This window comes from Thrips palmi, unplaced genomic scaffold (assembly GCF_012932325.1).
Source record: "Thrips palmi isolate BJ-2018 unplaced genomic scaffold, TpBJ-2018v1 HiC_scaffold_15, whole genome shotgun sequence".
Lineage (NCBI taxonomy): Eukaryota > Metazoa > Arthropoda > Insecta > Thysanoptera > Thripidae > Thrips > Thrips palmi.
The window spans coordinates 5,450,606-5,464,856 of NW_023144624.1; the positions used below are offsets into that span (position 1 = coordinate 5,450,606).

The following is a 14,251-nucleotide window of genomic DNA, read 5'->3' on the forward strand; positions in this document are numbered from 1 at the left end:
AGATAGTGGCCGGCACACGCCGAAAGACGACCTGCCAATAAACTCGTCCGATTTTGCATGAGAGGTGTGGGGAAGTCGCCCGCGGCCGGCGCTACTGTTCGGCCGGCCGTGGCCCACACTGCACTCCAAAACTTTACTCGCCATAAAACGGAGAGTAAAAATTATCTTTATTCATCTCCTAATGGGCCGTGTTTATGAATTCAGTGAATTTGAAACAGCTGGCCGGCGAGGTGTCGTGCCTTCGTTAGGCAAGTGTGCCGCCTTTTGTTATTCGCCGTTCCCGCGACCCACCTTTGGTCATTTGGGATGGAGATCAACGCATTGACTCTGCCGCTACAACTTAATTATCTAGTTGGCCGGCTCGCGGTGCTAGCATTTTTAAAACCGTGGTAAATTTAAATTGTTAGACGAAACAATAATATTTTCTTATTTTTTGGTAGGCACACTAATTTTCCTCGCTAATTTTTATTTTTTAAAATTCTTTTTCCTGCAAAAATGTGGTAAGGGGTGTGCACCCAGTGTGGTGGTGGCGGTGGCGCGTCTGCAGGGTGGATAGGCCGAATTGATTTACAGGGCAATTAGGTTGGCCGTAAAGCGTGTCGCCAGGGCGCAGGGCGGTCAGGGCCGCCGCCGCCGCTTCCGTGTCGCGATTCGCGGACTGCACGGCCGTTCCCCCGCGGCTCGGCCCCCTCGCTAAAAATCACACCAGCATATTCCCTCTCGCTCCCTGTCTTTACGAGTCGCACTAATTTACTTTTACGGCGCGGCAGTCATCGGCGCCGTGTTTCGGGGCGGCCCGCCACGCCGTGGCATTTGGGCCGCTAATCCGTGCCTTCAAATAGCGGAAAGCCCTTCCGTTTTTAAGCGTCGTCGTTTTGTTGTGGCTGCGGGGCGGCAGGGCGCCCCGTCCCAGAGGCCCGGAGGGAGCAGGCCAGTACAGTGTGGTAGGCCACGGCGGCCACGCGTTACGACACGGAGTTGGCGACGCGCGCTTTGATGGCGCCGTGATGCGGCATTTATGATTTACGAGTGGCGCCGCTCGGCTATGCGGCCGTTGCGGCCGTGGCATGGCGGCCGTTGCGGTCTAATTCGAAGGTTTGGCATTTCCCGACGCGCCGAAGTGGGTGAACTGCAGCGGGGGGCGGCGGGGACGCGTTCTCCCGACTGCCGTGGATGCGCGCGGGGAACTTTGAATTGAACTTGCCTAGAGGAGAAGCACGCCTCGAGGAAAAGGGGCTAGTCTCCTAGTTTCTTGTTTCTTGTAGTGAACTGCGGTAATTTTTCTTCGGACAAGCAAAGTTTACCGGTGGAAACCCCTGGAAACCTCAAGAAGAGTCATTTCAAATATTTTCTCGTGAAGCTTCACTGTCATTGCTTTGTAAACACATGCCATAATTTTCTTTCGAAAGGCCCAAAAAACTTTCACTAGTTTTCGAAAACCATCTTTGGGCTTTTCTCGGTTCCTTCTCCGGCGTGCCCACGCCACCTGTTGGCAACACTGCTTGGCCGCGCGGGGGGTCGCGCCATTCCGCGAGTCGGTGCGACGCGTGCATTATAAAACGCGCGGCGATCATGCACGCCGCGTGCGGACGGCGCGGCCGGTTGGCCATCCTGGAGATGGCGATCGCCGATCTGGCCCGCAGTTGGCTGCACTGTGTCGGCCAGACTGCGTGCAGACTGCGTGCGGGGGGCTGGGGGGCCCGGCCAGTTTATTCGCCACTAGACAAATCAGCCATCGCCGCAGCCAGTCATACGGACCAGGGTTTACTGCGGCGGACTGCGACGCCACGGCCGGCCAACGGCGCTCGATGGCCGACGTTTGCGCGACAAACTTGGACGGGGAAAAGGGTGCGGGGCGACCGTGTTGACCGCCACGCCACCCGCATACGCTTGGCCGCAGCTCCCGGAGAAACGGCGAGGGAGTCTGCGCCCCGTCAGTTGCACGGCACAGCGCGCCTGGGTCTTCTTTGCGCCGTTGGCACTCGGTATTGATCCGCTCGGCGAAAAAAAACCGTCAAATACGTGAAACTAACACCTCAATTCCGAAATATTTCATTCTATGAATTTACAGTAAATGTATTGGCATTTCCCTTCGCAATAAAAGCTTTAGATAACCTCGCTTTTTTGATATGCGTGACCGCTCCAGCTGTTCACCAACAAAAACAAAACGGGAATCGTGTGCGCTCGGGGGCCGTCATAGTCGTCACCCCGCTCCTGCAGAATGGCCCCCGAGGGGGCGCTCGCCGCGTTCCCATCGGCCATTTCTCTGTTGCCCTTTTGCCGGCGTCGCAGCGCCGTCCTCGGCCGTCCCCCTTCCGCGCGTGGGCGGGCTGCCCGGCTCGGCCCGGCCCGGCTGCAACGCACTGATTTGCACGAGTGGCACCACACTGTGGGGCACACCGCCACCCCGGCCCGGCCAGCCTGCCGGCCAGCCCCTCAGGCCCGACTCGAAGCTGCTTGGGTCATTTGGCTGCAAGTCCAATTTTAACGCGAGCGGAACGGCGACAGTTACAGTGCAGAAATTGCAAGTGCAGCGATTCGGAACGGCGCTGTGTCACGTGCGCCGCGCCGGCAAATATGTTGTTACGGTGGCAGCGCGCTGGCGAAGCACAAACCCGCACCTTGCGAGAACCGGCCAACTTTGTGTACGCCAGTTAGCAGTTTCAAAGTTACTACTCGTTTCTTTGTCGCATTGCGGCGCATTGCAGTGGACAGGACGAAAATCTGCGTGTATTCATCTCGTTTCCGCTCGAGTGTTTCTGCTCTGAAGTCCCCATTCTTCACGTTGAGCGAAGTGAACGCCGCCACCCCGCGTTATTCCGAGAACGGCGACTGTGCGGTCGGGGCGTGCGCGGGGCTCGCAAACCACGGCCAGACAGGACGTGCGCCGAGTAGCGCCGCAGCCGTAATGACTCTGTTGCGCCAGTTTTTCCCGCCGATGATGGCAAAACAAATGGCGGCCGAACAAGTGGCGCTGCGCTTTCGAAAATAACAGCCAATCGGCTGCCATTGCCCTGTCCGGCGGAGCGGAGCTATAAGCGAAGCGACCCGCAAGTGGAAGGCGGCGGCCGGCCAGATGGTGGCCGCAGTGGCTCATTTCACGACGGACCGGGGAGTGCCAACCTCACGAAACAAAAACAAAAATTGAAATTACTCCCGAAAGGTGAGCTTTGCCGTGGTACGCAAAATATTGAAGTGAGGAAATTGAAGTTTAAGCAGAAAACTTCTTATTTGTGGTCCGAACGGGACCCAGTACTCGTACCAGTACCTTGAACTTGCGTGTATACGTACACGTGTTTCCAAAAAGGCGTCTAGGTGGCAGTGTCTGGTGCTCACCGGCTCGGCCCCTCCCTTTCCCCTTCGGCTTGATTGGCTGATTGGCTGTAGCAGTGTGGCAGTGCGTGGGAAGGCGGCGTGGGCCGCGGCCCCGGCAGCCCACTCTCGGCACGGCGTGTATGGTCGTGTGTATCGCTGGAGGAATCGCCCAAAATACCGAGAAAGCAGCTCCCGCGACATCTCCATTTGTATAAAAATCTCGTATAGCGCCCCCGAAAGAAAACAAAGAGAGGAACGGTAGTAGTTTCGGTCGTCATGTCGATGGCCGACGGCACGTCAGGCCGCTTCAAGGCGCTTCAAGCGGTCGTCCCGGTCGTCTGGACGTGGTGACAACGACCAAACGGCCCCACGACCGTCGAGCGGCTCAGGATTGGCGCGAGGACCGCTTGATCGGATTGATACGGGCTGACGGGCCGTCCGACAGCCCATCGGGCAGCCCATCGGGGCACTCCATATCCATAGCAATATGCGGCCGTAGCCGGAATCGGGAGGGAGCCACACTGCCGACAAAAAAGTCTCTTCCGTGCGCGCGTCCGCTGTTCGAACAATGGAAAAGCGGTGGTGTTTTCCTTCGCAGGGCAACGACCTGGCAGCAGGGAGCAAAAACAAAAGAGGGCAGTTCTGCGAACCGGCACCTGAGCGTTCTGTTCCTGCCCTGCTGCACCCCTCCCGCCCCGCCCCGCCCCCGCCCCGCCCCCTGCCGCCTCTGCCTTCGTTATTGCGAATGGCAGTGCTCAGCGAAATCGGCCAATGCAGTGTCGGGGGCGGGCGTTTTGCAAGCCAACCAATGGGTGGGGCCCGCAAAAGCGCACAGGCACCACGTCACCAAATGATTTGCAAATTTTGATTTTAATTTTTGGTGCGGTCGACATAAGGCGAAATGTTTACAGCGCCACTTTTCCGCCGGCAGGAATTTTTTGAAAACAATTTGGTGGTGGGTTTCCTGGGCGGATTATGGTTTCCCCCGGCTGTATTGTCCCGGACTTTATCTGCGGCACGCACGGTGCCACGCACCACGCACCGAGCGGCCCGATCGGGTGGCGGGGCGGCCCGCCTCGCCCGCCTCGCCCGCCTCGCCCGGCCTCGTCGACACAAGTGCGATAGAGAAATAAACCTCGCGATCAAACGACTGCTGCGCCGGGGCCGTCCAGGACGTCCAGGACCAGCTGACCGGGACCCCCATGCTGGGGCGGGGCGGGGCGTTTCTAGTGGGTGTGCCGGCGCACCGCCTGTTCCGTGCGAGTGGCGACCACCTTTTTCCGAGAAAAGCGCCCTCCAACTGGCAGCAGCACTTCGAACAGTTTCACCTGAAAATCGGTACCTCTGCTTGCTGGGATTCAAACTCGAAAAAAAGCATGATATCGCTTCTTGAGTTCATTACTGTTCGATTGCGTTTAAAACGCTGAAAAAGTCCAGCACCAAGGCCATGTGGCTTCTTTCCAGGGTGAAATTTTCCAGCTCTCCCTTTTTTTGCATGGTCTGTACGGCTTTTATTCGCCATGAAGGACACGACGAAATTGGGGCGTGCCCCCGCCGCCCCGCGCCTCGCGTGATCGGCAAGCCATACTCGTTTGCGCGGCTGGCACGCCCGGCGCGGCGGGTTGCGTGCGACGCAAAGCCGCATCCCGACCGATCCAAAATGGCCGTCGGCGCGTCGCGGCGCGTCGCGGCGAGGAGGATGTCTCGGATTAAAAGGGATTTGTATGGCCGCCGAGCACGACGCCCGCCGCTCCAGCCATGTTGCGTGCGGCGCGGTGCGGTGCGGAGTGGGCCAAGCCCGGCCCGGCCGAGTGGGACGGGGTGACGCGGGGCGACGGGGCGGGCGCGGCGCGGGCATAAACACCCATCTCTATGGAGACCCACCTACGGTGTGTGGAATCAAGGGGGTCGCTCTGAGATTTCCCGAGTCTCGAAGTCTCACAGTCTCGGAGTCCCGGGCGGAGTGTATGAGTCCGGGTCCTGGATTCTCAGAGTCTCGGCGGCGCACCGGCGGGGCCGGCGCGGGGCGACGGGGCGGCGAGCGATGGCGATGGCGATGTCGGCAGGTGTTGACGACCAGCTTCACAATCCGCCAAGTTTGTTGGGGCCTCGAGTTTGTTGTTGCTGCTGCTCGGCGGGCGCCTTTGCCCCCCCCCCCCTCCCCCTCCGGCGCCGCCCCAGGTGGATCAAAGTGTGTTTGGATCAGTCGTTCGATCCGAGCGCGCGGCGGCCGAGGCGGCGGCGCGGCGGCTTTGAGCGCCTCTTTGCACTTCCGTCTGGGCAGTGTCGCTCCGACAGTGTTTGCGACCGCGGCGATGGCGATGGCCGCGGCGGACGGACGGCCGGACGGCCGGGGATCTCGTTCTGGGGCCGCATTCGAGTCGTCATAGATTCGCCATAAACACATCACTTAGGCGCAGGAGTGCTGGCCATTCGAGACGGAACGGCGCGCACACACATACACACTCACTGACCTCTCTCTCTCTCTCTCTCTCTCTCTCTCTCTCTCTCTCTCCTCTCTCTCTCTCTCTCTCTCTCACACACACACACACACACACACACACACGAGCACGGCAAGCATATGCACTCGGCTCATGATGCGCGGCGCGCCCGCCCGGCCAGGCGGGGAAAAGATGCGGGGAAATGTGAGACAAAAGGAGGGGTGAAAATGATAAGGAAGCGCAGAAGGAGCCCGGCTGGCGTGGCTGGCGTTGTCGGCGTGAAGTAGCACGGCACGGCACCTCCAGGCGCACGCGTGTGTTTGGGGCGACTGCCCTAGAAGCACTACCCCTCGGCCTCGTCGCTGCCTCGCCCGGCCTCGCCCCTTCCGCGCGATCTAGCACGGCATTCAGCTTGTCGTCGCGCAGATACTTTACGGCGGCTGCCTCCAGACGAAAAAAAGAGTGAAATTACCAGACCCCTCCTTTTTGGCGCGGTTCCTCCATCCACCCAGCAGCAGCGCTGGAGAAGTTTTGGCCCAGGCGCCCGAGCAGCACGACGGCGCGGAACGGGGAGTTTGAAATTAAAAGTTTGCCGCGCAAGGTGGGGCTGAAGTAGTATCGAACGCCAAGGGGGTGCCGAAGGGCGGCTGCTGCGCCACTGCCGATAAGGGGCGGGGAGGGGAGGGGGTAGTTCCAAGATGAAGGATGAACGGGGAGGGGTGCCAAAGCCGACACGAGAGCCGTGAAATTAAAAGCGATTTGCATTGATTACGTCGCCACTCGGCGTCCCATTTTCACACGACTTGAGACTACTACTTCCATAACGGACGCATTCCGCCACTCGGCGTCGCAGCCTAAAAACGACGGGCTGCCTTTTGTGCGTCGCCTAGGTGAGGTGTGGATCCGGTGACAGTCCGTTGCTTTTGATTCACAAGCCAGGTTCAAGTAGTAGACCCCCGCCAAGCCTGTCGCCGGCTCATCCAAGCCAACTGTCAGCGTGTCACCGCGTAAATTTCTCAGTCCGCCCGGTCCACCAGGTTGGGTCGGTTCGTTCCGAAGCGGATTGCCCGTCTTAGCCCCCTTTTGTGCCGCGTTTGTTGTTGCAAAATATCCAAGGGTGGACCAACCAAGGAGCGGAGATTCACAAACAGCCGTAAAACCTCTCAAAAATTACAAAAATTAAAGAAAAACACGAGAAAAAAAAACAACTTGAAATTTATTTGTTACAGGAAAATACTGGTGAAGTGGTTATTTACTCGCTCAAGAGATTTTACTCACAAAAAAATTTAAAAAGAGTTACATTGTAGCGGTCTACTACAGTAAAAATTCTTAATAGTTGTCGTGCCTCGAACAAGCCCGAAAAGTCCCCCTTTTGTCGGGGCCCTGCACCACAAGTCCTTCGGCTCGCGGTCCAGGCCGGCCGCTCATATTCCGGAATGCTAATGGGTTCGAATAAAACGCGCCACGTTACGAGGGCTGTCCGCCCGCAGGGCTGCTGCTGGCCGGTGGCGCCACACTGTTCCACACTGTCGCAAAAAAACACAATCAATGCGAAGACGACAACCTGCAGCTTGGGTCTCTCTCGCACCCTCACGCGACGCCCCATGAGTGGGAGAGAGACTCACGGTGGGCCAGAAGACCGGTGGAGGCGGTCAAAATCCCGGACGCGTTTTGAGCTCCAGTGTCGCTAGATGGGACTTGAACCGAACGTGTGACCCCACCAATGGATTGCTCTCCGTACGAGGAATCCATTGGTGGGGTCACACACTCGGTCCGAGTCCCATTCAGCGACTCTGGAGCTCAAAACGCGTCCGGGAATTTGACCGCCTCCACCGGTCTTCTGGCCCACTGTGAGACAGTGGGCACGTCACGCTGCCTCTGCGCCTGCCTCGGAGAGAATGGTGAACATTGGCGCGGAGCGGAACGACCGATCCAGCGACGGGCCCGCGCAGGGCCCAGCCCGGCCCAGGCAGCCCAGGGCCCAAGCGACAGTCGGTAACGGCGGCGTGTTTCGGCAGCTGGCACACAGCACTGGAAAAACAGTTTGGCCGCTCGCGCGGGCATGCGTGTGTTTTGGCGAACGGAGAGCGAGGAATGCCGAACACTCACGCCCCGAAGGGACAACCTGCAGCCAGCCCTAAATAGTCTCATCGCGGCGCCTTCGACGTGACCCTCATGGGCAAGCACGGCAACGAGGGCCGACGCGCAGCGCGACGCGCAGGCACGCGGCCGCCGGAACAAAAGGCTTCACACCTGGGCGTTGGGCTCGCCCCGCCCCGCCCCGCCCCGCCCCACCCCGCCCCACCCCGCCCCGCCTCGTGTCCTGAGTGATGGAATGGACAGGGCCCAGCTGTACCTTTCGCGCGAAATAAGATTTCCATCTCCGCTTTCGAAACGGGGCGCCGTCCTCGCGGGAAACTGCGCCTCGATAGACGCAACATTTAATGGAAAGGCGCGAAGCGCGAAGCAGCGCGCCCATCGCACGCCGAGGACTTACCCTGGCATTTGCTTTTAATCGTGAGCAGCACCTGATCAGGCCGGGGAAAAAAAAGAGGCTGGCGCCGCTGCCGTTAGAAGGCCGAGGGTTATTTGCACTCTGCAGATTGCCGGACGATTGCCGAGATGTTTTTGCCATTCCTGTGGGAGCCGACGGCACTACACTGTTATAGCGCGCACTGCGTTATTGGCCGGACTGAGTGCCGTTACGGGACGCCAATGCCCTCCATCACACTGCGAGAAATTAAAACGGGAAAAGAAACTCGACACACTCACACAAAAAAAAAATGGCTTGCACTGCATGTTAAATATACAACACAGTTCCCGCGTGTGCAAAAAGCATAATCATTCTGATGCATAAACAGACGGAGCAGTACCGAGAAAAATGTGTTGAGCACGGTAGGAAGCATATTGGTGGGGTGGTGTATGCTTGCGTGTGCGGGTATTTGTGTGTGTGTGTGTGTGTGTGTGTGTGTGTGTGTGTGTGTGTGTGTGGGCCCTCAAAGGGGTAATTGAGCCATACACGTCGCGCCTTCGACGATGATTGGCCAAATAGCTCCGTTCACACACACACACACACACACACACACAAGCACACACCTTCGTTTCGTAGGAGTGGCAGTTTCCGCCCGGGACGATGATGTTTATCTGCCATATTCCTGACGCTCATGCCACACTTTGCTGCTCCTCTTCGGTCCATTCTTCGCGGCGTAAAACTATAATCTTGGCCCGTTCGCCCGGCGCGTAAAAAAAACGGAGAAACAGCGGACAAGGCAGCTGCCGCCGCCGCCCCTCTCCGTCGCCCGGCCTCTCGCCCAGCAGGACCGTTCGAATTTGGCGCTCATTTTCGGCGCATTCCTGGGGAGATTGAATGCCGGGGGGATGTTCCGGGCCGGGGGCAGCGCTCGCTGGGAGTTTATCTCGGGGCCGTTGGCAGCGCCGTTGGCACCGCCGCCATCCTGCAGTGCTGCTGTTGCACTTTCGCCCCCCGCTTCCGCCACCCCGCAGCGCTTCCGACCCTCCCCTGCTTATTTCCTCCAGGGCCGGCGGCAGCGTCGTCGTCGGCCTCGTCGTCGGGTCGCCGTCGGCGCATGTCCGCGACGACGGCGACGGCGGTGGTTCAGCACCAGGGCCGTCTTGGTGCTGGCCGCGTGCGGGGCGCACATTGCTTCCGGTTCCTCGCCGCCAACCCCGTCACGGACTCAGGGCAGACGACGGCGACGACCACGGTGGGGGTGGTGGCGTCCCGGCAGCGTCTGTCGGGGGATGGGAAGATAAGGGAAGTTCGTGTCGTTAGAGGCGAGAGTTGCGGCGGAGGCCTGCCAGGGAGGCGAGCGCAAAGGGTGACCGTTTCTGCCAAGGCCGCGCACCCTTTCGGCGAGGTTGACACCTGCCCCGGCCGCCCTGGGTGACCACATTAGCGCCAAGGCCAAGTCCCTTTTGCGCAAGGCGGCATTGTCCGGCCGGCGGCCAAGGTCGAGGCCGTCGACGCGACGCCCACGCACCCTTTGTGGGCGAAGCAGAGCACGGCCTGCGTGGCCTCCACCGGGACGGGCCCAACAACACCCCCCTGTCTCTCTCGCACCCGTGCGACAGAGACAGAGTGACGCTCCGGATGCCCGGCTGTCCAACGGTCGCTTTCGACTCCGTGGAGACTGGCGGGGTTCATCGGCCCGCTCTGTTTGAAAGGAGAAGTGCTCGGATTCGCCACGGCCGCGCGAGCGCGGCGCGGTGCGGCGCGGCGCGCGGACGCGGACACGACGCGCTCCAAATAAGGCAAGTTGGGCTAACTTTGGACAATTTGGCACGGTGCATAATTTAGCGGGAGAATAGAGCGGCAGGCTGCAACAATGTGCTGCCCAGGGCGGTACGGGGCGGCCCAGGGCGGCACGGGGTGGGGCCGTGCGCGCTGCGGGCGTTCCGTGTCGAAAGCAAAGGGAGCTTGAACCAGTTTCGCGCAACGCTGTGTGCTGAGCCCGAATCGCCGCGCACTCCAGATCGGAACCATTTTGCGCAACAGTGACCTCTTTATTTTGTAACAGTGTCTGCAGTCCAGCGATGCCGAAGGACCATTTTGTCGCTCTGTCTCCGTCGCACCCGTGGGCAGTCCAGTGGGGGTGCGAGAGAGACAGAGGGATCCTTTCGCGCGCCGTAATCCCACCCCGTACAGTCACGCGAGAGGCAGAGGGTGTCACCGGATCCGCCTTGATAATCGCATCCATTTTGCCGGGAAACTGGTTCCAGGACGACGTCGGATTGGCTGGCGGGGCCGCCGACTCACCTTGCCGGTTATCCGCTGCACAGAGTCTTCGGGGCTGTAAGTTATCCAAAGCGTTCCTGCAACAAATTATTCAACATGTCAGGCTCCAACAAAGCAAGGGCTTCTTCCTCTCTCACTATGACAAATTCAGGAAACAAGTTTTTTCAATGCACGCTTTTTTTTGGCCGTCTCTTGCGCGAGCGCGTCCTTGGCTCGGGCACAGCGGTCCATCCCTAAACATTGTTGCGAAAGTTGTGGCCATACTTGACAGGTGGTGGGAAAATACTACCCGCCCCACCCCGCGGCGTGGCCTATTAGTTGAAGAGAGAAAGAGAGAGAAGGAGACGTCAGCGACGGGGACAAATTGCCTCTTGTGCCGAATGTCAAAACTTTTCATCAGATTGGCGAGGCAGGCCCTCCTTCCCTGTCTGGCCAGCTTCCCCAAACCCCAGAACGTCTTTGGCGCGTCGTCCGGACACCGTTTCCGGCAGTGTGTGAGAGAGAGGGTGCGCGAGAGAGAGAGGGTGCGTCGTGCGTGCGAAGGTTGAGGAGGCCAGCCGGCCCTACTCTGTAGAAATAGTACAGTGTGCTCTCCGCGGCGCAGGGATGACTTATCTTAATTCGAAAATTTACGACTGTCTTTCAAGGAAATCCCTCCTCCCGACGCGCGAAAAGAGTCGTGAGGTTTTGCATTCGAGACACGTCGCACAGTGAAGGCGTGTTCCACTCGGTGCATTAGACGAACATTGTACGCCAGCCGGCGTGCCAGGCAGGCAGCCAGGCAGCCTCGCGGACACACCCCGTAAGAGGGAATCCCGATCCAGACGTCCATTCTCGCGCGGGTTACTGCAGCCGCCTCCAGACTCCAGGCGACTCCAGGCAACTCCAGGCAACTCCAGGCAACTCCAGGCGTTGCCGGCCATTCACATGCGGTGGGTCCTATGCCCGCGGAGGTGCGAATGACGTTCTAGTCTGGTCACACTGGAAATTAAAAGTGCCTGCGGGTGTTTCTGGCGGTGTGGTACGCCCTTAACCCTTGGTCCGCCATGCGGCATGCCACGCCGCCACGCCACGCCATCTCCCGGCCGGGCCGGTCCTCTCGGCGGGCTGCCTCCGGAACGCCGGCATAATCTCCCTAAGACGGCGACGACGACGGAGACCCCCACAGCGCCTCGCGCCGATTCACGCGCAGCCCGCGCGGCTGAATCTCATTTCCATAATTCGAGCGGCGGGACGGAGGGCGCGATATTGGGAGAGGCGCGTGAGCGAGAGAGATAGCGGCACGGGGGACGGGAGGGAGGGAGGGAGGGGGAGAGGTGGGGATCGAGAAGCTGCAGCTCCGCCCTAGGACGTGTCGGGTCGAAAAGTCACAGCAAAAGTATTCGACGCGCGTTTCAGCGAGGAAAAGGAGTTGCAGAGAATTACACCCCGTCCCCCTCCCCCGCGCCCCCGAAGCCTTCCTGACGCGGGGGGAAAGATCCACCAAGCGACTCCGGAGAGTCTGTCTCTCTCGCACCCGCAGACAAAGCGAGCGACAGCGAGGCTTTCAGAATGAGTCCGCTGGGTCGCTTTGCCTTGGCTTTGCCGCTTATCGGGCCTGGATGCACACTGCAACGCCTGGCGTTTCAATTGCCCGGCCTCCATCTTGCCGCGCGTTGCCGTGACGGCCGCCCACGCCCATCAGACACCATATTCGGGCGCAGTCGGCCAGAGCACTCTTCTACAGCAGTCTAGGGGGCGGCGGGGGCGGCGGGGCCTCTGTTGGCCATCACCGCGACGCCGTTGGGCGCCACTCAGAGCGGTCATATCGGGCCGCCCCCGCCCGAGGCTGCGCGACGACCGGCTGGAGTCACCACTCCACTGTACACACTCTCTGCGCCGGGCCGTTATGCCCCATTCCACCAATGGGGAAGAGAGAGAGACGGCCAGTCAGATGAGGGGACCCGGACACGCACACACTCACAGGGCGCGTTACGCACGAGCTGCGAGACTGAATGCCCACTGATTGTTGACAACTCATTGGCGCTGCTTCCGGCGCGGGCCGTGAGGGTGGTTCCCTTGGCGGGCAAGAGCGCCGTAACTCGCAGTGCGCGGCATGGCAGTTACGGCGGTCTTCGCTCACACCGCGGTGGCCCCCATCATGACGGCGTGGGGGATCGCCACTAATTCCTGCCTCCACTCCGCCCCGCGGACAGCGCGGCGTGAAAAGCGAAGCGCGCTGCAGTCACACCGTGGCCGCACCGCGACGTGGCCACACCCTGCGTGGACTCCCCCGCACAGTGGGCCGGAAGACCGGCGGAGGCGGACAAAACTCTCGACGCGTTTTGAGCTCCAGAGTCGCCATACGGGACTCGAACCGAACGTGTGACCCCACCAATGGATTGCTCTCCGAACGAGGAGTCCATTGGTGGGGTCACACGTTCTGTTCGCGGCCTGCTTAGCGACTCTGGAGCTCAAAACGCGTTTAGAGTTTTGTCCGCCTCCACCGGTCTTCTGGCCCACTGTGCCCCGCCCCCTTCGGGCAGCCTCGGGCACCCTCGGGGACCTTCGGGGACGTGACCGAACTGTCAAGGGGCCGGCAGCCGAGCCGGCAGCGGCGGTATCTGCAGGGCGTTAGCCGACGTTAGCCCGGATAAGCCAGCTTTACTGACCGTAAATCCATCTGGCAGCGAATCTTAGGAACCACCACCGCAGTATCGTGGCGGCGTGACACAACTATTTTTCCTCTGACCTTGCAGGCGGCAGTGGCGTGCCCACAAAGTTTGACCCCTTCTACCTCCCCCCTCTGGGCACGCCACTGGCAAGCTGCAGAAACCACACGGCGAGTCGGTCAATGTTGTTGGCAGTGTCGTGTGATTCAGGCTTCATTAATGGATGACGCGCCGAGTTTGATTGGAGAGAGAGAGAGAGGCGAAGAGTGTACAACCCATCAGCGTGGGGGAGAAGGAGGGTAGGGGGAGACCGGCCGGACGATGAGCCAGCTGGCCCGTGTGTGTGAGCGCGTCTGTCTACGTACCCGCACGCGTGTGTGTGTGTGTGAATGTGAGCGAATATGGGGGTGAACATCTCCGGATATGCCCCTCATAATCATAAGGTTATGCATACGGTATGGGTCCCGGGCGCTCGAGACTCGCGGCGCGCCACCGCGTGTGCGGCGCGCTGGCCACGGCGAGGAGCCGAGCGGGCAAGGCACTGCGAGTGTTTACAGTGGCGCATCAAAAGGGCGCCGCGCAAACACGGCGCGCCGTTAGTGTCGGACGTGGCGACGCAAGAACGGCGCCGACGCTCGAATAGCAGTGCAGCAGCGCGATCGACGGGTTCGGCCGGTCGGCGGCGCACAGTGGGCCAGAAGACCGGTGGAGGCGGTCAAAATCCCGGACGTGTTTTGATAAGCAGGACTCGAACGGAACGTGTGACCCCACCAATGGATTGCTCTCCAAACGAGGAATCCATTGATGGGGTCACACGTTCGGTTCGAGTCCTATTTAGTGACTCTGGAGCTCAAAACGCGTCTAGGGTTTTGGCCGCCTCCACCGGTTTTCTGGCCCACTGTGCGGCGGGGCGAGATTCGGTGCGGCCGTCGCTTCAAAGCGGCCTTGCTTCTTTATCCGCGGGCCGAGCCGTGCGTTGCTGAGATTACTGTGCAGTCACTGGGGCCGATTCGGCAGCCCCGCAGCCTTCTTTACGGCGCGTGCCGCGGTCCTCGGCGCCCCATGAGCACCGCGCTGCTTACGCCAGC

The 14,251-nt window shown here is 60.3% G+C and overlaps 1 protein-coding gene across 1 annotated transcript in view; it reads right to left on the reverse strand.

Annotated features, from left to right (window-relative positions):
• The window catches only part of LOC117641111, a 192,144-nt gene that overhangs the window by 86,230 nt on the left and 91,663 nt on the right, over positions 1 to 14,251 (reverse strand). Inside the window, exon 6 of the mRNA XM_034378224.1 lies at positions 10,534 to 10,589. The gene's annotated coding sequence lies outside the window, so the exon portion shown is untranslated. The remainder of the gene's footprint in view (positions 1 to 10,533; positions 10,590 to 14,251) is intronic.